The sequence below is a fragment of the Rhineura floridana genome, chromosome 1 (genome assembly GCF_030035675.1).
Source record: "Rhineura floridana isolate rRhiFlo1 chromosome 1, rRhiFlo1.hap2, whole genome shotgun sequence".
In the NCBI taxonomy this organism is placed as follows: Eukaryota; Metazoa; Chordata; class Lepidosauria; order Squamata; family Rhineuridae; genus Rhineura; species Rhineura floridana.
The window spans coordinates 87,126,861-87,142,072 of NC_084480.1; the positions used below are offsets into that span (position 1 = coordinate 87,126,861).

Consider the following 15,212-nt stretch of genomic DNA (forward strand, 5'->3'; position numbering starts at 1 on the left):
TTCTAAGTGATTCAGTCCAGAGACCCACAAAGATGGAGAAGAGTGATGAACCGCAATCAAATTTATACTGGGTGCCCAATGGGCCCTCTCATATGCAACAGAATGTGCAGATATGAGTGGAACAGGAATATGCTTTTGTCTCCTGGCATTTTAAAGTGCATATAGAGAGAAGTCACACCAAGTTCTGAAGATATTTTTGTAGTGTGCAAATAGTTACTAGCAAATCTGAAGCTGCAATCCAATATGTATTAACTTGGAGCCTTACCAAACTTAGTGGGAATTCTGAGCAAACATAGAATTGGACTGCTGGCACTATTTAAATGTAGTAGTAATCAGATGTGTTTTGTAGTAATAAAATGTAGGGTTCAGACTACAACCTGAGCATTGAAAAGATGCATGAGGGATGACGAGGTGAATGCAGCATTCACTTCCACTGCCAGCATCCACATATTCACCCAGTATGTGAAGGGTCTCCATGTACATGCTAATCTACCCATGTGGAATTCCTCTATTTGAGAGGAGACCCTGACTCAATCAGGACCCCCCTTGTGTAGAGGAACTCTACACACATACATTAGTATGTATATTTAGCCACATGCCCACCAGCTACATGGATGGCAGGAGAATGCATGACTGCTGTGAATAGAAGATGGGACAAGCCTACATGGCCCCAGCACCACCGTCACATATTATTTCAATGTAGGGGGCATCTGAACCCCCTACCATTTCAGAAGGAATGGCTAGTGTGTTGGGATGGTGACACCAAGCTGCCCCCGCCACACTGGTATCATGCTGCTCATGGGATGGTGTGGAGGAAGGCAGGGCACAAGTGACACTGAGACTGCACAGGAGCACCAGTGAGAGTACCAGACTGGCTCCGTCAAAGGATGGAGTATAAATCCCTAAAAATAAATAAATAGAATAAAATAAAAAGGAGCCCACTTGTCAGGGAATGATCTCCACTGAACACATAAGAACATAAGAAGAGCCTGCTGGATCAGGCCAGTGGCCCATCTAGTCCAGCATCCTGTTCTCACAGTGGCCAGTGGTGCCTGGGGGAAGCCCGCAAGCAGGACCCGAGTGCAAGAGCACTCTCCCCTCCTGAGGCTTCCGGCAACTGGTTTTCAGAAGCATGCTGCCTCTGACTAGGGTGGCAGAGCACAGCCATCATGGCTAGTAGCCATTGATAGCCCTGTCCTCCATGAATTTGTCTAATCTTCTTTTAAAGCCATCCAAGCTGGTGGCCATTACTGCATCTTGTGGGAGCAAATTCCATAGTTTAACTATGCGCTGAGTAAAGAAGTACTTCCTTTTGTCTGTCCTGAATCTTCCAACATTCAGCTTCTTTGAATGTCCACGAGTTCTAGTATTACGAGAGAGGGAGAAAAACTTTTCTCTATCCACTTTCTCAATGCCATGCGTAATTTTATACACTTCTATCATGTCTCCTCTGACCCGCCTTTTCTCTAAACTAAAAAGCCCCAAATGCTGCAAACTTTCTCAGTGGGACTTACATATTTACTCAGTTTAGGAATGCACTATGAGAGCAGTGAACTCCTACATCAGTGTTAGACAAGTCTAACATCTATCTGGAAGCCATATTTAAAAAAATACTACTAGAGTAGGTGTTTGATATCTGGCTCATCTCCAGCATCAGCATCATTAAACACATTCGAGTTTTCAGTGACCATTTACTACAAGTGGAAATGCTTATGCTTGTCCCCCATGAACAGCTTAATGTGGGGCAGTCCAATATCTCAGAGAGGAGGTCAGGTCTCCTGCTCCCCTGGTGCATTCACTATAGCTGCCCAATTTCCCTGCTTTTTAAAGTTTGATAGAAAAATCTGTGGGATAGAGGTACATTCTTAAACCGCAAGTGTGTTTTGTGTATTAGTGAATAGTGTTATGAGCATGGGGGTTGGGATGGATGATTCCTGTGGGTCCCCTTTCCATCCTCTGATTTGGAATCCTGTGCCTTGGAATGAGGAACTCTCTGCTGGTCAAATGAGTTTTTGTTAACCAAATAGATTGGCCAGGTAAGATAATGGGCCGATCAGGTGCCTAGCAATGGTGAATGGGCCAGGGAGACCGTTTTGTCATTGAAACTCTTCAGGAGAGCATCCCCCCCTCCTGGAGCCCAGCACAGGCTTGCAGTTTGAGTGGTGTCTAGAGAATTGCTGGGAACTGGAAGGCAGGCAGAGAAAGATTGGCTCTCTGCACCATGGCCTTTGGGGTGCCTCCTGCAACCCAGATGGAAAAGCTGGATATTAGACTGCTGATGCCTTGAACTCCATCTTAAGCTCAGGTTGGAATGTGTGTAAATAAATAAACCATATTTCATAAAGACACCGCAGTCTCCACTGACCTTCTTCCCCAAAGGAAACCAAACCCTGGATGAGCGCAGGAACCCCGGAAATCTCACCGCTCGGAGATTGGGGGAGGCACGCAACAATATTTATACAAATATAACTGTCTGTTGATTTCAGACCTCTTCTGTTGCTAGTTTCTTAGGCTGCAATCCAATTACCTGGGAGTAAGTCCTTTTGAACCCAATGACTTAGTGCTGAGTAGGCATGTATCTGACTACAATGAACCCAGCTTACTTCTGAGTAGACATGTATTGGATTGCAGCCTTAGTCATTTAGAAATGATTAATTGGGGAGATACTTAACAATTGCTTCAGTAGATAAACAGCTGGAGGATTTTGGTTGTTGCTTTATCTACAAGACTTTGCAACAACCAATTTGCTGTTGTTGTTTGTACTCTGCAATGTTCTAATACATTCTGACTCAGATGAAAAACAGAAGCCTTTCTGATATTGGGATTTTGGTCCTGCTCCATCATAGCAATCTGCAGCTCCAAGGAGAAAGGTATTTACATATTCGTCTGTGTCATGGTCTGCAATGCAGAGTAAGCATCTCTCCCAACCATAGCAATGCCATGGTGAGTTATATGTTTTCTTGTATTCTTGTTTCAAGGGAGCTGTGACTAAGTCAGCAGTCCTATAAGCCCAACTCACCTTTTAGATGCCTGACCACCAACAGTCGTGTCAGAGAGAAGAGAGGGAGCTCCAAAGATTCAAAGACTGCAGGACAGCTCCATACTCACTCAGCCACAGCAACAGACATGAAACAGACATCATGGGGCATTTGTTTTCCCACAGATATTAATCTCCAGACCCAATCATATGGGCTGTAAGATGAGCCCTAGCCTGGTAAAATTGAACAGGCCAGGCGTCACATGCAGGGTGTTCCAGGTTTGAATCCAGGACACAACATACTAGAAAGTGAAAAAACCATTAAAACATATAACAACAATTCCAATGCAGACACAGACTGGGAAACATCTCTATTTAAAAGGCTTGTTTTAAAATATCAGTAGGCACCGAAAGACAACAAAGACAGCACCTGTTTAATATTTAATGGAAGGAAATTCCACAAGGTAGGTGCCACAACACTAAAGGCCTGAGTGCTATATTTTGCAGTATGGATCTCCTGATAAGGTGATATTTGCTCTTCCCTCATGCTCTATGGGTATTTAGGAGGCAATGAGGGAGGAGGTGAGGAGTGAGATGGGGTGGAGTGCAGAATAAATGATTCAAAATGGATGGTGGTGGAGAAAAATGGAGTGGAGGGAGAAAGGAGCTGGAGGGCAAGGAGGCAGTGGCAGAATGGACATGAAGAACTGGGGAGGTGAGAGACGAGAATGTGTGTGTGTTTGGCTTGTTTGGCACGCAAAGTTGTGAGTGGTGCCTTCTGCCTGCCTCCCCACCTCTCCTTTCTTATCAGCGGAGAGACGAGCCCCCAAAGCCTCCTCACAGCCATTGTTTTGGGATGAAGGAGGGGTAGGCAGAAGTTGCAGCAGCAGCAAGCAGCTAGGGTCCTAAAGACTTTCCTGCCATTTCTTTCTTCCTAACAACCAGCCTTTGACTGTGTAGATCATGGAAAACTATGGAATGCTTTAAAAGAAATGGGGGTGCCACTGTTGATGTGTGCGGTATTTGCGTGGTAAGCGCTGTTACACTAGAGTATAAGTGGTCAAGAAATCCAAGAACACGACATAGTATTAAGAGTCCATTTACTCCAGAAATTAAGGCATGTAAGCTTTACAAGCAGTTTCGTTTTTCCCCATAGCAAGAGCACACACAGAAAGCTGCTTCTTCTTCAAGAACAAAACCCCCACAGAGAAGCTGGCTGCTCTGTCTCCAGCCCTTATCTCCCGTTGCATAGGAATCAGCAGGTGTTGACCTTGACAGCCTGCAAGTTCCTACAAAGACATAACAATAACTCTTCCTTGCTCCAGGCTTTCAGATTTGATGAAAATAACCAGAGGTAGTATTGCCTAAGGGTCAACAGTTCCCACCTTTTCATCAAGACTGTATCTATAACATTTGCAACTATAACATTTCCATTTCAGCAGTACAGTTCTACAATACATAGTTACACATATGCATCCAGTAATACATTTCAATTCATTGCATCATACATTACAGTTTCCAAGCTCAAACTTTATTAATCAAACTTTGGTTGTACACAAGTTAGATATAACGTTTCTGCATCCATCTGTATTTCTTTGTGCATACCCGGGCTGCTGACTATACCCACAGTAAATCTGTCAGGAGGTTTCCCAATGTTAGCTCTCTCAGAGCGCCTTAAGGGAATTGGAGCTTCGGCTCCTGCTGCACCCCCATCTGAAGCACTTGTACTTGGAACGACTTGCTCAGAATACATCAGATCGTCAGCCTTACGTTTCTTTGTTTTACGTTTGCCCCAAATCAGTTCATTTAATGCATCCTTCAGTAGTATTTGTGTTCCTTCCACTTTCACCCCTTGTGTAGGTGTTGGTCCTGGTGTTGTTGTTTCATCTGACCCATTGAGAATAACTGTTTGTTCATGATCCCAAGGCTTGTCTGAGACTTTAATGCTTCTGCTCAGAACAACTTGCTGTGTTTGTGGAACCCACACTCTGTAATATGCATTCTGAAAACCCAGCACAAACCCTTCCTGTGCTCTAGGTGCCAATTTGCCACGTCTTTTCCCTTGTGTAATATGGACCCAGCAACGGGCTCCAAATCTCTCAATGTGCTGCACCCTCAGCTTTCTCCCAGTGAATTTCTCGTAGGGTGACATTCCAATGGTACTATGTAACACCCTGTTGTGTATGTAATTCGCATACAGAATACATTCTCTCCAAAAAGAGTGTGTGAGACTAGAATCCTCCAACATGGCTCTCAAAGCTTCCTGAAGCACTCTGTTTTTTCTCTCCACTATCCCATTAGAAAACGGAGAAAATGGAGCTGTGAAATGTTGTTCTATACCTTCACTTTCAAGGTATGCATGTAATGCTTTGCTTGTAAACTCCCCCCTTGGTCTGATCATATCGCCTTCACAGTGACATTATGCTGCGTTTGAATTTTCTTGATGAACAGACGCAACTTCTGCTCTGCCTCATCTTTCCTTTTGAGCAAATAAACATGAGTGAACCTCGAAAAATCATCCACTACGACCATAAAGTATTTTGCACCTCCTTGTGAACTGTTTATTGGCCTTGATAAATCAACATGGATTAGCTGGTAAGGGGCGGTTGTCGAGCTTTCCGCCTCCCGGTTTATGGGTGCAATTGTATCTTTTGCTTTATGGCAGGCATCACAATCCATTATCTGCCCACACTCAGTCAATTTCATGTTTTCACTAACACTCGGGGTTTTCTTAATTGTTTCATAGTTTGCATGCCCCAGCCTTTTGTGCCAATCATGTACACAGCCTTTATGTGTTCCAGCATTTAACATAGCACACTCTGCCTGATTGCTCTTTATTACAAACTGTGCATCCTTCAGGCTCCCTTGCATGCATATTTCACCCCCTCTTTTCACAAAACATTTGCCTTTTTCAAACACCACTGAAAACCCAATGCTGGTTAATTTTCTGACTGCCAAAATATTATTAGACAATTCAGGGACATACAATACATCAGAAATTATGCCAATCTTACTCAGTTTCAACGTCCCTTGCGCCTTGACAGTTCTTCTCGATCCATCAGCTAAAAGAACAGAGTCCTGCACCGCCTTTGAAGTGTGTAATAAACATAAGTCCTTTACAAGACTATGGGATGCTCCACTGTCACAGACCCATTCTGTCTCCATTAAATGAGGCTTTTCTGCACTGACAAAGTTCACACTGCTCTGCTTCCAGCCTCCGTCTCTGTTTCTTTGCTTGACTGCACAGTCCCTTTGAATGTGCCCACGCGCTCCGCAAAAATAACAAGTTTTCAGCCGTTGCTGCTCCTGGTAGTTTGCCTGCTTGCTTCTGACAGCTTCCTTCTGCTCGGCCTTTTGCGCCTCCTGTCTCCGCTGCCACTCCTGGGTCAATTTTTCCTCAATAAAACCCACGTTCAGGCCGCCATCTGGCATTGCTTCCATAGCCATGACAAAATTATTCCAGCTTCCATCGAGTGAAGCCAGGATAATATACGTCTTCTGAAGGATACTGTGTTCCACGCCTCGGTCTTCTAATTCAGCAAATAGGCGCCTAAATTCAGTAAGATGCTCAGACATGGTGCTTTCTCCAGTGAAGCGCATCTGGTACAGCTTTCTTGCCAAACACAATTTCGATCCCGCAGTCTGTTGCACATGCAAAGCCTGCAACACGTCCCACATACGTCTGGCTGAGGGTTCATCTCTCACGTACATCAGTTGAGAGTTGGATAGAGCTAAGGTAATAAATGCCTGCGCCTTCTCATCTTTCCGCTTCCAGGCCGCTGTTGGTGGTGCTGGTGGGGTCCCTTCAATCACCTCAAATAAATCCTCTTTTATCAGGAAAGCCCGCATTCTCATCTTCCAGCTGGCGTAATTATTTTCTGCAAGTCTCTCCATCGGCATGCCTCCAGACATGTTTACAGCCATCTTTGTTCACCTCTGTCTGGCACAATCAATCACGCTGCTCTCTGGAACTCAGTCGGCAGCTCAGACCACTTACTCCGCTGTAACGCACACTGGATCTGGGCCCATAACCCTGTTGATGTGTGCGGTATTTGCGTGGTAAGCGCTGTTACACTAGAGTATAAGTGGTCAAGAAATCCAAGAACACGACATAGTATTAAGAGTCCATTTACTCCGGACATTAAGGCATGTAAGCTTTACAAGCAGTTTCGTTTTTCCCCATAGCAAGAGCACACACAGAAAGCTGCTTCTTCAAGAACAAAACCCCCACAGAGAAGCTGGCTGCTCTGTCTCCAGCCCTTATCTCCCATTGCCTAGGAACCAGCAGGTGTTGACCTTGACAGCCTGCAAGTTCCTACAAAGACATAACAATAACTCTTCCTTGCTCCAGGCTTTCAGTTTTGATGAAAATAACCAGAGGTAGTATTGCCTAAGGGTCAACAGCCACTGCATCTGATTGTCTTGATGTGCAACCTATACTCTGCACAAGAGGCTACTGTAAGAACAGAATATGGAGAAACCGATTGGTTCCCCATCGGAAAGGGTGTGAGACAGGGGTGTATTTTATCACCCTATTTTTTTAATCTATACGCAGAACATATCATACAGAAAGCAGGATTGGACCAAGATGAAGGAGGTGTGAAAATTGGAGGGAGAAATATCAATAATTTAAGATATGCAGATGATACCATACTCTTAGCAGAAACTAGTAATGATTTGAAACGAATGCTGATGAAAGTTCAAGAAAGCACAAAAGCAGGACTACGGCTGAACGTCAAAAAGACTAAAGTAATGACAACACAAGATTTATGTAACTTTACAGTTGACAATGAGGACTTTGAACTTGTCAAGGATTATCAATACCTCGGCACAGTCATTAACCAAAATGGAGACAATAGTCAAGAAATTAGAAGAAGGCTAGGACTGGGGAGGGCCGCTATGAGAGAACTAGAAAAGGTCCTCAAATGCAAAGATGTATCACTGAATGCTAAAGTCAGGATCATTCAGACCATGGTATTCCCAATCTCTATGTATGGAGGTGAAAGTTGGACAGTGAAAAAAGCGGATAAGAGGAAAATCAACTTCTTTGAAATGTGGTGTTGGAGGAGAGGTTTGCGCATACCATGGACTGTGAAAAAGACCAACTGGGTGTTAGAAGAAATTAAATCAGAACTGTCACTAGAAGTGAAAATGATGAAACTGAGGTTATACTCTGGACACATAATGAGAAGACATGATTCACTAGAGAAGACAATAATGCTGGGAAAAACAGAAGGGAGTAGAAAAAAAGAAAGGCCAAACAAGAGATGGATTGATTCCATAAAGGAAGCCACAGACCTTGAATTTACAAGATCTGAACAGGGTTCATGACAGATGCTTTTGGAGGTCACTGATTCATAGGCTCGCCATAAGTTGTAATCGACTTGAAGGCACATAACAACCAGGATGCATCTTCATCTTCTGAGGAAGGTATTCTCTGGAAGTTCTTTTGTGCAAATTAAAAAATCCCCCTTCCCATGGCAAATGCAAGGAGTTCCAAACAGGCACTTGTCCAGGCACTTGTTAAAAATGATTGTATAGTTAACTTACAGTGCATACAAGTCTACTCAGAAGTAAGTCTTTTTCTGTTTAATGCAGCTTACTCCTAGGTAAATCAAATTGGGTATAAGATTGCACTAATTTGGCAAGATAAGGACTGGCTGAAGCCTTAAAGCTGTACTAATTTGTTGGGGGGGGGAGAGAAAAAGTATGACGCTTTACAGTACAAAGATGCATCCACCTGGTTATGGCAAGTAAAAATTGATGCCTATAATATAGAGACTAACCTGCAATCCAGTACATGTCTACTCAGAAGTAAGTTCCATTGGGTTTAATGGAACTTACTCCCAGGCAAGTGTGTATTGGGTTACACACTTACCTGGGAGTAAGTCCCATTGAACCCAATAAAGCTTACTTTTGAGTAGACTTGTATTGGATTGCAGCCTTAGTTTCTTTTTGCAGCCATTTCAATTCTGCCTTCTGTATCTTCACAACAGCCATGTGAGGTAGATTAGGCTGAGAGTTAGGGACTGGCCCAAGGTAGTAAATAAGCAAAAACAATGATGACTAAACATTTAAAAAGTGAAAATGCTCAAGTTCAGAGTATTTTTGTTGCTGTTTGTCAAGGCTTTGTGTGGGTGTTTTTATGTCTACCTACTGTCTCATAACTTCTTTTTGCCTGAGAATGCTATATTTCATACTGTTACAATTATCTTTTTTTAAAACAAAATTGCTTTTTCTACTATGGAAAGGAACTCCATTTTTTTTAAAAAGTAACTAACGTGTAATTGTAGTGATTACTGTTGAGTAACACTAAAGCAATCAGTTACTTTCAGAGCAATTGTAATTGTAATTTATTACTTTTTGAGGCCATGTAACTAACTGTAATTTATTACTTTTTAAAAGTAATCTTCCAAGCTCTGCTTCTCACCCATCCCTAGTTCTCTGTGACCTTCATCTAATCAGGCATCTATCTATGTCTGTACAGACAAAGAAATTTGAAGAGGAGCAGCAAATTGGATGAAATAAAAAACTACAAACGTGACTTTTGGTTCCAGTGGAATTTCACTAGGCAAGAAGGTATTAAAGTACATAATTGTTCTGGAAGGACCCTCACCAGAAAATGAAACCTTTTAAAAAATGAAACCAAAGTGTTTGAGAAACACTTTGTTTTTATGATACATTAATTGTCGTTGAATTTCATTGGTGCTCCTCAGGGAATACATGACATTCACATTAATAGTGAGTAAGGTTATGACGGTCACAGGTCTTATGATAAATGTCCATTGCTCAGCAGGATGTGTAACAGTACAACTGATCTGCATATGGCCTAACATTCTTATCATACCTTGCATATTTCTCTAGTGCTTATATTTCTACAAGAATTTGCAAGAGGAGGCAGTACTCATCACAGAAGTGCTTATTAATTGCTTGATCGTGTTAATTGCATATTGAATGTTTCTGCACTACATCTGGTTGAATGCCATGCAAGTCACATAAATTAAAATGTAGGTATGACTGTTTGTACAGATTTCTGGCATTATCACTGTAGTTCTTTGTCTAACAAGGCAATTTACTGAGAGTTGTTCACATATATAAGGGCTGCTGCTCTGTAATAATTAAACAAGAAAAACCTCTTATGAGATTTGCATAAGGCCCTACTGTCCCAGCCTCTCTGTCCAGCAAGCAGGTTCAGTTGCAAGGAGAAAACATGGTTCCTCTTAGCTTTCTTCATTCTCCAGAAAGCTAATGTTTTCATGAAAGTTTGCCGCCCTGGGCTCCTGCTGGGAGGAAGGGCGTGATATAAATCAAATAACAAATAAAAATAAATAAATGATTAATGTTGACAGAGTGGGGGATTTAGTGATCTCAGGAAAAAGTAAGTTATAAATCGCCTCTGTACCTGACCAAGCCATATCCATGTTGCTTCAGAGGAAGAGACCACCCCAATGTCAACTATTTATTACAGCCATTGTGCGACTAGAATGTTGGGCTAGACAGGCTTTTGGTCTGATTCAGCAGGGCTCTTAGGAACATAGTAAGCGGCTGTCATGCCTTCACCTCTCTGTTCACTGGCCAGAGCTTGGAAAAGTTACTTTTTTTTAACTACAACTCCCATCAGCCCAATCCAGTGGCCATGCTGGCTGGGGCTGATGGGAGCTGTAGTTCAAAAAAGTAACTTTTCCAAGCTCTGGTTCACCCATAACCACCACCTCCTTTTCTGAAGTAGCTGATGAGGAGGCATGTTATTTATTTCTCCACAAACACACTTTTATATAGCAATGCTGCTTTATTTCCTCAGCCCTTGCTACATCCACCAGCTTTACAGGCAAGCCTCACCACCACCACCCCGTGCCTCTTTCTTAAGATCACAGCGATGGGTTTGCTTCCTGAACCTGCTACTGTACTCTGAGGTAATTTCGCTGCCACTGTTTGATACTGTTCCACAGCCCTTGTTTATATTTATATCAATCCTTATATGTATTATAGTAGCTGGCCAATTAACCAGGGGTGTTTTGAACCAAAGTGATTTATTAAATAACAGATTTAAGTATGAATAAGAATAATTTGTGCTCAGGTTCTTAAGCGGGTGGTTACAAACAAATATTCTTTCCTTCTGGATGAAATACACTCATTCAATTGCTCTAATAACACCAATAATAACATCCTGCCTAACAACCCACACTACAACCACGCTTCCCACCCTCTTCCTTCCAAGTCAAGCCCCTATCTGCCTTTCAACTGCCACTCAAACAGAAAATTCTCAACCCCCATTCACTCAACCAGTCACAAACCAGCCTGCACCAACATTCTATCTTACTCATTCCCCCTCCCTACACTCTTCACTTACCGTAATCATTCTAATATCCTAACTTGCCATATATAACGTACAAATGCATACATTTTAACATACAGGTGTGGAACATCACAGCTGCCTTGTACTGAGTCAGACCATTGGACCATCTAGCTCAGTATTGTCTACACTGACTGGCAGCGGCTCTCCAGGGTTTCAGGCAAGCGTTTCTCCCAGCCCTATCTGGAGATGCCGGGGATTAAACTTGGGACCTTCTGCATGCAAGGCAGATGCTCCACCACTGAGCGTTGTTGTTGTTGTTGTTGGTGGTGGTGGTGGTGTTACTATGTGAAAGGGGATATTTGCTACTGGGCAAAAATTATTGCAATCTTCTGGGTCCAGAGTGTTTTTAAAATCATGGTCACACCACTGCCTCTTTTAAGGCAGGGAGGACTCTGAAAGGAAGGAAAGAAGGATTAAGCACCTCCCAGACCCACAAAGTCAACCCTCTCCACCTTGCTGTAATTAGCCATGATGGGCAAAGACCAAGAACACAAGTGGTCAGATGAAAGCCTTCAAGCATCTTGTCTACATCCTCAGGCTATAAGAACTGAAATTGATCCCATATGACCAGACCAGATGACGTTCTGTATATCTCCTTAGAAACTGTTCCAAGAGTCATGTCAAGATCAGAGATAATATGGGTAACTTTGCCTTCAAAGCATCATGCAAACTTGTTACAGCAGTCCTCTGTGGATATTATACATCCCTTCAGATTTACTTTCATATTTATTTATTTATTTTGAATAGAATAGTGTTTATTGCATTAGTCAGTAGACCATGGCAAAATAAAGCAAGGTACCCAAAGTTATAAGACAAATAAACTACTAAATCTATTGTTCTATCTATCTGTTCTGCCTATGGAAATGACATTAGAAGATTATGTCAAGATACATTTCATGCTTTCATGCCTTCATATCTCTATGACAATTTACAGAAATGGAATCCAAAAACTTCTCCTGCATTTAGTGGTCTTTTATTTATGTATTCATTCATTCATTTATTCAAAGGGAGCCCAGGGTGGTACACAACAATAGAATCACATCAAACAATTCAAAACAGCATCAGTTAAAAATGGCCAAAAGCCTGGATAAAAAAAAAGTCTTTACAAGTTTCCTGAATGCAGGTGAAGAGGGAGACTGCCAGATTTCCCTTGAGAGGGAGGGAATTCCATAGCCAGGGTGTCACCACCAAGAATTCCCTATCACGGGTTCCCATTCTTCATACTATTCCTACTGGTGGGATCCCAAATAGGGCTTCATCACCAGATTACAAATTTCAGGACAGAAGATACTAGTGAAGGAATCCAAAGTCACTTGGGGCTTTGTACGTTAGTATTAGCACCTTAAATCGGGAACCAGTAGCACACAGGTAGCTATTGCAGTGCCCTGAGGCTAGAGATAATATGATCTCCTCTTGCCACATCATACAATAAATGGGCAGAGGCATTCTGCACTAGTTGCAGCTCCTGGATTGTCTTCAAGGGTAGCCCCATGTCGAGTGCATTGCAGTAATCTATCCAGGAGGTCACTAGAACATGGAAAACTGAGGCCAAACTCTCTCATTCCAGAAAGGACTATAGTTGGAAAGCCAGCTGGAGCTGGGAAGTGAGGCTACCTGTGTCTCCAATGACAGCTTAGAATCGAGGAGTAACCTAAGTTATGTACTTGCCCTCGTAGAGAAAGTGCTACGACATCTAAAACAAGCCAGTATCCCAGCTCCCAAACCTGAACACCATTGAGCCACAGGACATCTGTCTTGTACTCTGTCTTGTAATAGGAGATATGGAGGGGAAGACAGGCTGACTGCTTGACCAGTGGAGACTGGAAACACAGCTAGTGGTCCCCCTATGCATAGAGAAACAAACAGCAAGTTGTGTGAATCTCACACCTGTTGACTTATGCTAGCTAAGGAGTGAGTGGTGTCAATAGCAATAAGGGGATGGCATGTTGCCAGTGGCCCATCCTGCAGGGTTGGTGCTAGAGTGATGGACCCTTACTTCCACAGGCTGTTTCCAGGATCCTCCACATAATGAAAGCAATGAAGTTCTTCTCTTCTCAGTTTCCTTTCAATTCTGTGGGTTCTAGAGCAGATAGAGATTTTATACACATACCTGAGTGAATGTATCCAATAGCTATTGCCCTACTTCACCATCAAGTGACTGCCAACATTTTTTTTTTAAAAAAAGCTACAAGTTTTTTGTTATGTGCCAAGGTTAAGAGGAAGAAAAATATGACCCTTTTAACCTTATGGAGAGAAACCTGAGTTTGTCACTGAATGTACATATAATAGAGTGCTGCAGTCAACTCATTCCTACCTAAGAAGTGCATTTATATGAATCTATAATGCACACACTTATTTGTTACATTCACATTTTACAGTTCGGGTGTACACTGAAAACTTCATAGGTGTACACATAAAAAATGCAATGTGTAAAATATCCCTGGTGATGAGGATAAAGCAATCTTAAGAACATAAGAAGAGCCTGCTGGATCAGGCCAGTGGCCCATCTAGTCCAGCATCCTGTTCTCACAGTGGCCAACCAGGTGCCTGGGGGAAGCCCGCAAGCAGGACCCGAGTGCAAGAACACTCTCCCCTCCTGAGGCTTCCGGCAACTGGTTTTCAGAATCATGCTGCCTCTGACTAGGGTGGCACAGCACAGCCATCACGGCTAGTAGCCATTGATAGCCCTGTCCTCCATGAATCTGTCTAATCTTCTTTTAAAGCCGTCCAAGCTGGTGGCCATTACTGCAACTTGTGGGAGCAACTTCCATAGTTTAACTATGCGCTGAGTAAAGAAGTACTTCCTTTTGTCTGTCCTGAATCTTCCAACATTCAGCTTCTTTGAATGTCCACGAGTTCTAGTATTATGAGAGAGGGAGAAGAACTTTTCTCTATCCACTTTCTCAATCTCATGCATAATTTTATACACTTCTATCATGCCTCCTCTGACCCGCTTTTCTCTAAACTAAAAAGCCCCAAATGCTGCAACCTTTCCTCGTAAGGGAGTCGCTCCATCCCCTTGATCATTCTGGTTGCCCTCTTCTGAACCTTTTCCAACTCTATAATATCCTTTTTGAGATGAGGCAACCAGAACTGTACACAGTATTCCAAATGCGGCCGCACCATAGATTTATACAACGGCATTATGATATCGGCTGTTTTATTTTCAATACCTTTCCTAATTATCCCTAGCATGGAATTTGCCTTTTTCACAGCTGCCGCACACTGGGTCGACATTTTCATCGTGCTGTCCACTACAACCCCGAGGTCTCTCTCCTGGTCGGTCACCGCCAGTTCAGACCCCATGAGCGTATATGTGAAATTAAGATTTTTTGCTCCAATATGCATAATTTTACACTTGTTTATATTGAATTGCATTTGCCATTTTTCTGCCCATTCACTCAGTTTGGAGACGTCTTTTTGGAGCTCTTCGCAATCCCTTTTTGTTTTAACAACCCTGAACAATTTAGTGTCATCAGCAAACTTGGCCACTTCACTGCTCACTCCTAATTCTAGGTCATTAATGAACAAGTTGAAAAGTACAGGTCCCAATACCGATCCTTGAGGGACTCCACTTTCTACAGCCCTCCATTGGGAGAACTGTCCGTTTATTCCTACTCTCTGATTTCTGCTTCTTAACCAATTTCTTATCCACAAGAGGACCTCTCCTCTTATTCCATGACTGCTAAGCTTCCTCAGAAGCCTTTGGTGAGGTACCTTGTCAAACGCTTTTTGAAAGTCTAAGTACACTATGTCCACTGGATCACCTCTATCTATATGCTTGTTGATACTCTCAAAGAATTCTAATAGGTTACTGAGACAGGACTTTCCCTTGCAGAAGCCATGCTGGCTCTGCTTCAGCAAGGCTTGTTCTTCTAT

General features: G+C 42.7%; 1 long non-coding RNA gene across 5 annotated transcripts; it reads left to right on the plus strand.

The window, feature by feature from the left end:
• Positions 1 to 2,690: 2,690 nt before the first annotated feature.
• On the plus strand, positions 2,691 to 12,166 carry LOC133376664 (uncharacterized). 5 transcript variants are annotated; one of them, XR_009760551.1, is made up of 5 exons: positions 2,691 to 2,870; positions 9,465 to 9,556; positions 9,842 to 9,984; positions 10,779 to 10,890; positions 11,714 to 12,166. It is a non-coding gene; the product is annotated as an uncharacterized LOC133376664 (long non-coding RNA). The 5 variants fall into 5 exon arrangements; XR_009760553.1 differs by having other exon boundaries at positions 2,860 to 2,943; XR_009760559.1 differs by lacking the exon at positions 2,691 to 2,870 and adding an exon at positions 3,000 to 3,441.
• Positions 12,167 to 15,212: the final 3,046 nt, after the last annotated feature.